A 7,175-nucleotide genomic window follows, 5' to 3' on the forward strand; every position below is an offset into this window, starting at 1 on the left:
ACATGGCTAGCAACGCCTCTGTGGTTGGTTCTCAGGTTCATCACAGTTTTCTGTAGATTGAGCACTCTCAATTGTATCTTCGAATGGGAAGGATTCTTGTATCATGCTATCAAGGACCTCTCCACCTTCAGTGTCATCACAATCCTTATGCAACAGGTGAAAGATATTTATGTCCATGGACATCTTACCAAAGTTGATCTTCATTTCACCGTTGTGACAATTTATCAAAGCTTTTGCAGTAGCGAGGAAAGGTCGGCCTAGAATAATTGGAATTTTATCAAAGGCCTCCTAGGTGTCTATCACAATGAAATTCACTGGATAGTAGAAATCGGCTACTTGAACAAGAACATCCTCAACTATGCCTTTGGGAATCTTGGTAGAGCGGTCAGCTAACTTCAATTTGACTTGTGTAGGCCTTAGGTTCTCCAGGCCCAATGCTTGGTACACATGAAATGGCAAGAGATTAACACTAGCACCAATGTCTAAAAGAGCATTACCCATGAATTTTTCTCTAATCTTGCATGATATTGTAGGACTTCCTGAATCTTTGAGCTTGACTGTAGCTTGCTGATGGATAATAGATGTTGTTTGTCCAGCTAGAAATGCTCGCTTTGGAACATGAGTACTTCTCTTTATGTTGCATGCATCTTTCAAGAATTTGGCATATGATGGCAACTGCTTGATTGCTTTGAGAAAGGGGATATTGATGTTATCTTTCTCAAATGCCTCCTTCATCTCTAAAAATTGCTTGTCCTTTCTATTTTGAACAAAAAACATAGGAAAAGGTGCCTTTGGTACAAACACATCAGCATGTGTATGCTCTTCTTTCTCTTTGGCATTCTTGTATATCTTGTCTTGGTTATCTTGACAAATGGGAGTTGAAAGGATTTCTCCGACTTCCTTTCGAACTTCATTTGAAATCTTGATCGATTTCTCTGTAACAATGTCATCATGAGAAGGTAAGTTAACCTTGTTGTCTATCTTCAATCCTGATCTGATAGTAGTAACTGAGCTGACCTGATCATAGAGGTGATCAGTGCTAGAAGTTGTCCCAATGTGGCATACATCTTCACTCCTCGATATCGATTCCAATAAGCTAGGTTGAGTGGCTTGTGTCTTTACAGACAAAGTAGTAGTGAGTTGGTCGACCTTAGCCTCTAGAGACTCCATTCTAGAACATGGACTTGCCTGAGATTGTTGGAGATTGAGCTGAGACTATGCAAGAAGCTCTAGAACACTTTCAAACTTCTAATTTTTCTGTGATAGCAAAGTAATTGCAATCTCCAGGTTGGTAGGTGAGGCATAATTTCTCTTAGGATCTGGCACTAACTCTTCACTTGTATTGGAATTCTGCTGAGAGTAAAATTATTGTTGAGGAACCAACTATGAAGCTTGACTTGTCTGTAGAATATAACTTTGATCTTGAGAACATGGGGTCCAGCGTTCTGTCTCCAATAATTACCCTAAAAGTTATTACCACCTTGGTTGGGCCTCTAAAATGAGTTCACATTGTACTCTCCAACTGATGCATGTTGATAGTAACCAGGACATTCTAGAGTTGCATGGGAAGTGTCTGAACAAACTTTATAGTATCGGCTAGCTTCCATGACTGGGAGAGATTTAGCTTAAGACTTGTTGATCTTGGAGGGATTCATAGAGAACTGGTTGAATTTCTTACTCAGAGTTTCAATGCTGGTGGCCAGGTTGGCCAATGTAGACTTCAGTTCTTGATCTGATTGTCCATGTGCTTGGTAACCAAATTGCTTTGGCTCCCCCTCCATGCTAGCGACATCCTCGTTGCTAGTAGTCCATTATTGTCTTTCTTCCGCTAAATTTTCGTGAAAGTTGTAAGCTTCCTATCCATCCATTGATGTAAACTTGCCTTTGTGCATTGACTGTATCATCTGCTTGTTTATCATCAAGAGTCCTCGATAGAAAAAATGAGCAAGTGTGCTCTTATCATAACCATGATGTGGACATGAGAATAGCAGATTATTGAATTTCTCCCAACTTTGATGATATTCTTCAGTCACCTTCCCTTTGAAATTGCTGATAGCTTGCTGCATGGCATCTGTCTTTTGGCGTGGGTAGAACTTGTTCATAAACTTTGTTCTCAACTTCTCCTAGTTGTCTATTGAATTGATCGGCTGTGCAGTTAACCATTCAGAGGCTTTACCTTCGAGTGAGAGTGCAAAATGAATCAACTTGATACTCTCATCTTTGATATTATGGTTCTTGAAAGTTCTAAGGACTGATAGAAATTTTTTCATGTGAACATATGGCTGAACATTGTCTGAACCATCGAACTTTGGAAGCATAGAGATTACTGATGCTCTAAGTTCAAATTGATTAGCTTCTGTCTCTGGAAAAACAATACTGCTGGGTGGGTCTCTAATGATTGGCGAATAGAAATCGCTCAGCTTCTTCCTCTGTTGTGCTTGCATGGGTGGGATAGCTTCGTGATTATTGGTGTCCATAACACGTCCATCATTGCGTGCAGCTATTATATCAATCCTGTCTAGTATTCTTGCTATGCGAAGATGATGAAAACTATCATACTATGCTTGAATGCAATTAAACTAATATGCAACTATTCTAAATTATACTAATATGCAAAACTACTTTCCTTCAATTGGGTTGGGCTTTGCAACTAGTATCTCGCCCATTGTCTAAAGCTGTCTCTTCTAGGGTTATGGTGAATCATTTGGATTGCTTAAGTACCATGACCCACAGACGATAGTCCGTTTGTCAAGATTCAGACAAGAAACACTAGAGTTTGATGTTTCGCTATGTTGGCTTACAACTTCAATTGTTGAGAAGGTCCTAAATGCAATTATACTAGAAAGCAATAAAACTAAACTATGATGCAACTATACTAAGAATGAAATAAAAAGAATGAAGATTCGACTAACCTGGATGGTAGATCTTGTCTTCGAGATGTCCTTCAAGCTTCTTTCTTTCTCAAAAGGATGGATGATGCGGCTAAAATTACCTCAAGATCCAAAATTCTAATCTTGAAAGAAAACGTTAAACATAAACAACTTAAAACGGCAACGACGCCATTTGACCTTGCCTCTTTTTTTGTGTATGTAGATGAGTATATGGATGATGTAGATAGATGATAGTCGTTGAACAAAATAGAAGAGTATCAAAACCTAATTATCCCTCAATAAGTAAAGAATGAGTAGGGTATCGTTCCACTTTTAAGTGTATGTTTATATGAATGACAGGACTGGAAAGGGGGTTTGAGGGATTGAAAACTATGATTATAGATATTATAGATTCTAATACTAAACTAAACTAAACTAAACTAAACTATTGAGAATTTGTAAGAAAGGGAATTCAAGAGATTAGAATCCCCCAATACTTTTGATTTAATTACTTTTTGCTTCATGGTTGTTCTCACAAATAGACTACAATTAGGCAATCGAACGAGTGTCGATTCCCTCTTGGATGAAACATCGTTAACAATTAACCCTACTTAAGGTTGTTCCTATGTTCATGTTACTAGTATCTTCTTTCCTTTTATGTGTGCTTGGGTAGCTATTCAATGTATCACCATCTAAGGCAAACACAAGGAATACTTCCCTTACTCTAAAACATTACACAACTAGAAGAAAAGTAGAGAATAATAGTATAATATTCAATTACAATAAATAAAATCCTATTCTAGCATCATATTCAATTGCAATAAATAAAAGCATGTCACTAGCAAATATTCAATTGCAATAAATAAAACCCTAAACTAGCATGATATTCGATTGCAATAAATAAAAACTTTAATCTATACTTCCATCTCCTGGTCTGGGCAATAGAACTAATAACTAAAAGCATAAAGAACTAACCTGATTGAAGAATACCATAAACCATAAGAATCAACAAACCCTAAGCACCAGCTTCATCTTCTCCCTTGAAGGGGAAAATTAGCCTTCCATAAAGAAGGAAGAACACGAAGAACAAGAAGAAGAAGAGTCGAATAACATAAGACTAGAAAGACTAATTTATTAAGACTCAGCTTAGTTAAAACCGATCTTTTATTATTAATCTCTCTCTGCCTCAAGTTCTGGAGAAAAGAATATAAATGAATTGGCAAATTACAGGAGGCACTTAGGTCCTCTATTTATAGAGGTTATAATGAGCTCTAGAAGCATTCCAAACCGTCATTTGTTTCCTAATACAAATAGACTTCTTTCAAAGTCTAACTTCATCTCCAAAACTGAGAAGGAATTGGCTATAGTGTTGATTCATGCGTCTGGACGCACTATTTATTCGTCTTAGACGCAATCATTGTGTCTGGACGCTCGATCCATGCGTCCAGGACGCGTTAGTCTATTTTGTCTCTTCTGCTCCATCCTTCTATCCTCTTTTGCGGGCTTTGGTCCAAGCAACAAATCCTTTGGCCTTGGGGTTCCAAATAGGCTTTAAAATAGGTCCAATTCGCATCTTTAATAGCTCTAATTCCTTATCCTTCTCCATGATTGTCCATGGGCCTCCCATATGATCCTTAATGCTCCAAATTGCTCCGTTTTACTCTTTTTTCTCTAATATTCTACAAAACTCTCTTTTTCACCTACAGAATCTTAAAACACAACTTATAAACACTATTAGTCCACTAAGATGGCTAAACAAGAGGCATAATCGAGGGTTAAATAGCACTTTTTGAGCACTTATCAGTTAACTTTGACTTTTTCAGCACTTTTCCATAGCAACTACTGGTCTTCATAATAAGTGTGATTGAGGCTCCTTTTGGTGCTAAGACGCAACTTTTATGATAAGTGGTATGAAATACTCCTTAACCTGAAAAAGGTAATAAAAGCTATGAGTTGTCTTTTTGTTAAGCATAAGAGGGACTATAATGCAGCAATATACTAGTAATAAAACACACATTTGTGAGTTGATTAGGCAGGCACACCATAATTTTGGGCAGCGCATGCCAGCCATAATTATGGGCGGCGCTGGCCTATCATAATTTTGGGCATCGTACCTAGTAGTGAGTGGCGCTATAGTGGTACTCGACAAATTATGTTTGTAGGGATACAAATATAGTGGTACATACATCGTCGCTTCTTTGTTGTATGAAATTTATTCCTTGCGGCAAATAATAAAAAATTGTTGCATATATAAATAGGAGCTCAAGCCATGAAATTAAATGAAGGAAAATTTATGGAAGACACGTAAATTTTGTTTTAAGGTGATGAAAACCACCATTATTTTGTATATTTGTATGCGTGGAGTAAGGTGTCATAGATGCAACCTCCTCGACTTTTGATGTATGAAGTAAGGTGTCCTAAACGTATACTCCACGTCTTTTGATGCGTTAAGAAACGTGTTGCAAATGCAAACCCCACAGCTTTTGATTCATGGAGTAATGTGCCATAAACACAAACTCCACGTCTTTTGATGCGTGGAGTAAGGTGTCACGAACACAATCTCCACGGCTTTTGATGCGTGGAGGAAGGTGTTGTAAATGCAAACTCCATGACTTTTGATGCATAGAGTAAGGTGTCGCAAACGCATACTCCATGTCTTTTGATGCATAAAGAAAGGTCTCGCAAACGCAAACCCCATGGCTTTTGACGTATGGAGTAATGTGTTGCAAATGCAAACTCCACGACTTTTGATGCATAGAGTAACGTGTCACAAACGCAAACTCAATGACTTTAGATGCATGAAGTAAGGTGTTGCAAACACAAACTCCACGACTTTTGACATAGGTTAGAAGACTTAGCTCGATCGCCGCCCCCAGATTGTCGATGGGCGTTATTTACTAATACGCCAATTAAGTGGTTACCCCCGATTCTTAGTTATTGCATACAAGTGTTGTTGAAGCTTGAAACTTATGATAAAATTGTCCTCTTGACTTTTCGTCATTTGCCTTCAAGAACAGATCACATGTAACATGGTCGTCAAGGAAGACTTTTTTAGGTTTATGATTCGCCAAAAGAGAACCGCCTTGGAACATCTTCATTTATAGTTTTTTCCTTCAATCAAGTGTGTGCTGCATTGTTATTGATCGTTGTTTTTGTTTGCTGCTTAGTTCAGGCAACACCAGTGGCATAAAAACACTCAATACTAATGAGATGGAGAAACTTGTGAACAGTGAGTGTGTTGCGGTCGCCCCCAATCATGTATTAGAGCTAGAGTCCTTTCATTGGACACCCCAGTTTTACAATGTTGTTAGAATGCTAGCTTCGAGGCTTCATTATAGGCCGATTCAAATTTATTGTAGTGGTGTCGGTTTGCCATGATTTGTGGCTATTAATAAGTGCTCAAAAAGTGCATTTTAACCCTCGATTATACCTCTTGTTTAGCCATCTTAGTGGACTAACCGTACTTGTAAGTCATGTTTTATGATTCTACAGGTGAAAAATAGAGTTTTGTAGAATATTAGAGAAAAAGGGGTAAAACAGAGCAATTCGGAGCATTAAGGATCACATGGGAAGCCCGTGGACAATCATGGAGAAGGATAAGGAATTGAAGCTATGAAATATGCGACTTGGACCTATTTTAAAACCTATTTGGAAGCTCAAGGCAAAATGATTCGTTGCTTGGACCAAAGCCCGCAAAAGAGGAAAGAAGGATGGAACAAAAGAGAAAAAAAAGACTCTTGCGTTTGGGATGCAAGGTCTGTGCATCTAGACGCGACCCTTGCATCTAGGACGCAAGGCTCGTGCATCCAGATGCATGAACCAATACTGTAGCCCACCTTTTTTACTATTTCGGAAATGAAGTTGGACTCTGAAAGAAGTCGATTTGTAATAGGAAACAAGCCACAATTTGGGATATTTCTAGAACTCATTGTAACCCCTATAAATAGAGGACCTAAGTGCCTCATGAAGCTCACTAATTCACTTACATTCTTGTCTCCATAACTTGAGACAGAGAGAGATTAATAATAAAAAATTCGGTTTTAACTAGTCGAGTCTTAATAAATTAGTCTTTCTAGTATTATATTCTTCGACTCTTCTTCTTCTTGCTCTTAGTGTTCTTCCTTCTTTATGGAAGGCAAATTTTCTCCTTCAAGGGAGAAGATGAAGTCGGTGCCTAGGGTTTGATTCTTCTAGTTCATGGTGTTATCCAATTAGGTTAGTTATTTATGTTTTTAGTTATTAGTTCCATTGCCCACACTAGGGGATGGAAGTATAGAATAGGGTTTATGTTTTGCAATATTAATA

This window comes from Coptis chinensis, chromosome 3 (genome assembly GCF_015680905.1).
Source record: "Coptis chinensis isolate HL-2020 chromosome 3, ASM1568090v1, whole genome shotgun sequence".
NCBI classification, from domain to species: Eukaryota; Viridiplantae; Streptophyta; class Magnoliopsida; order Ranunculales; family Ranunculaceae; genus Coptis; species Coptis chinensis.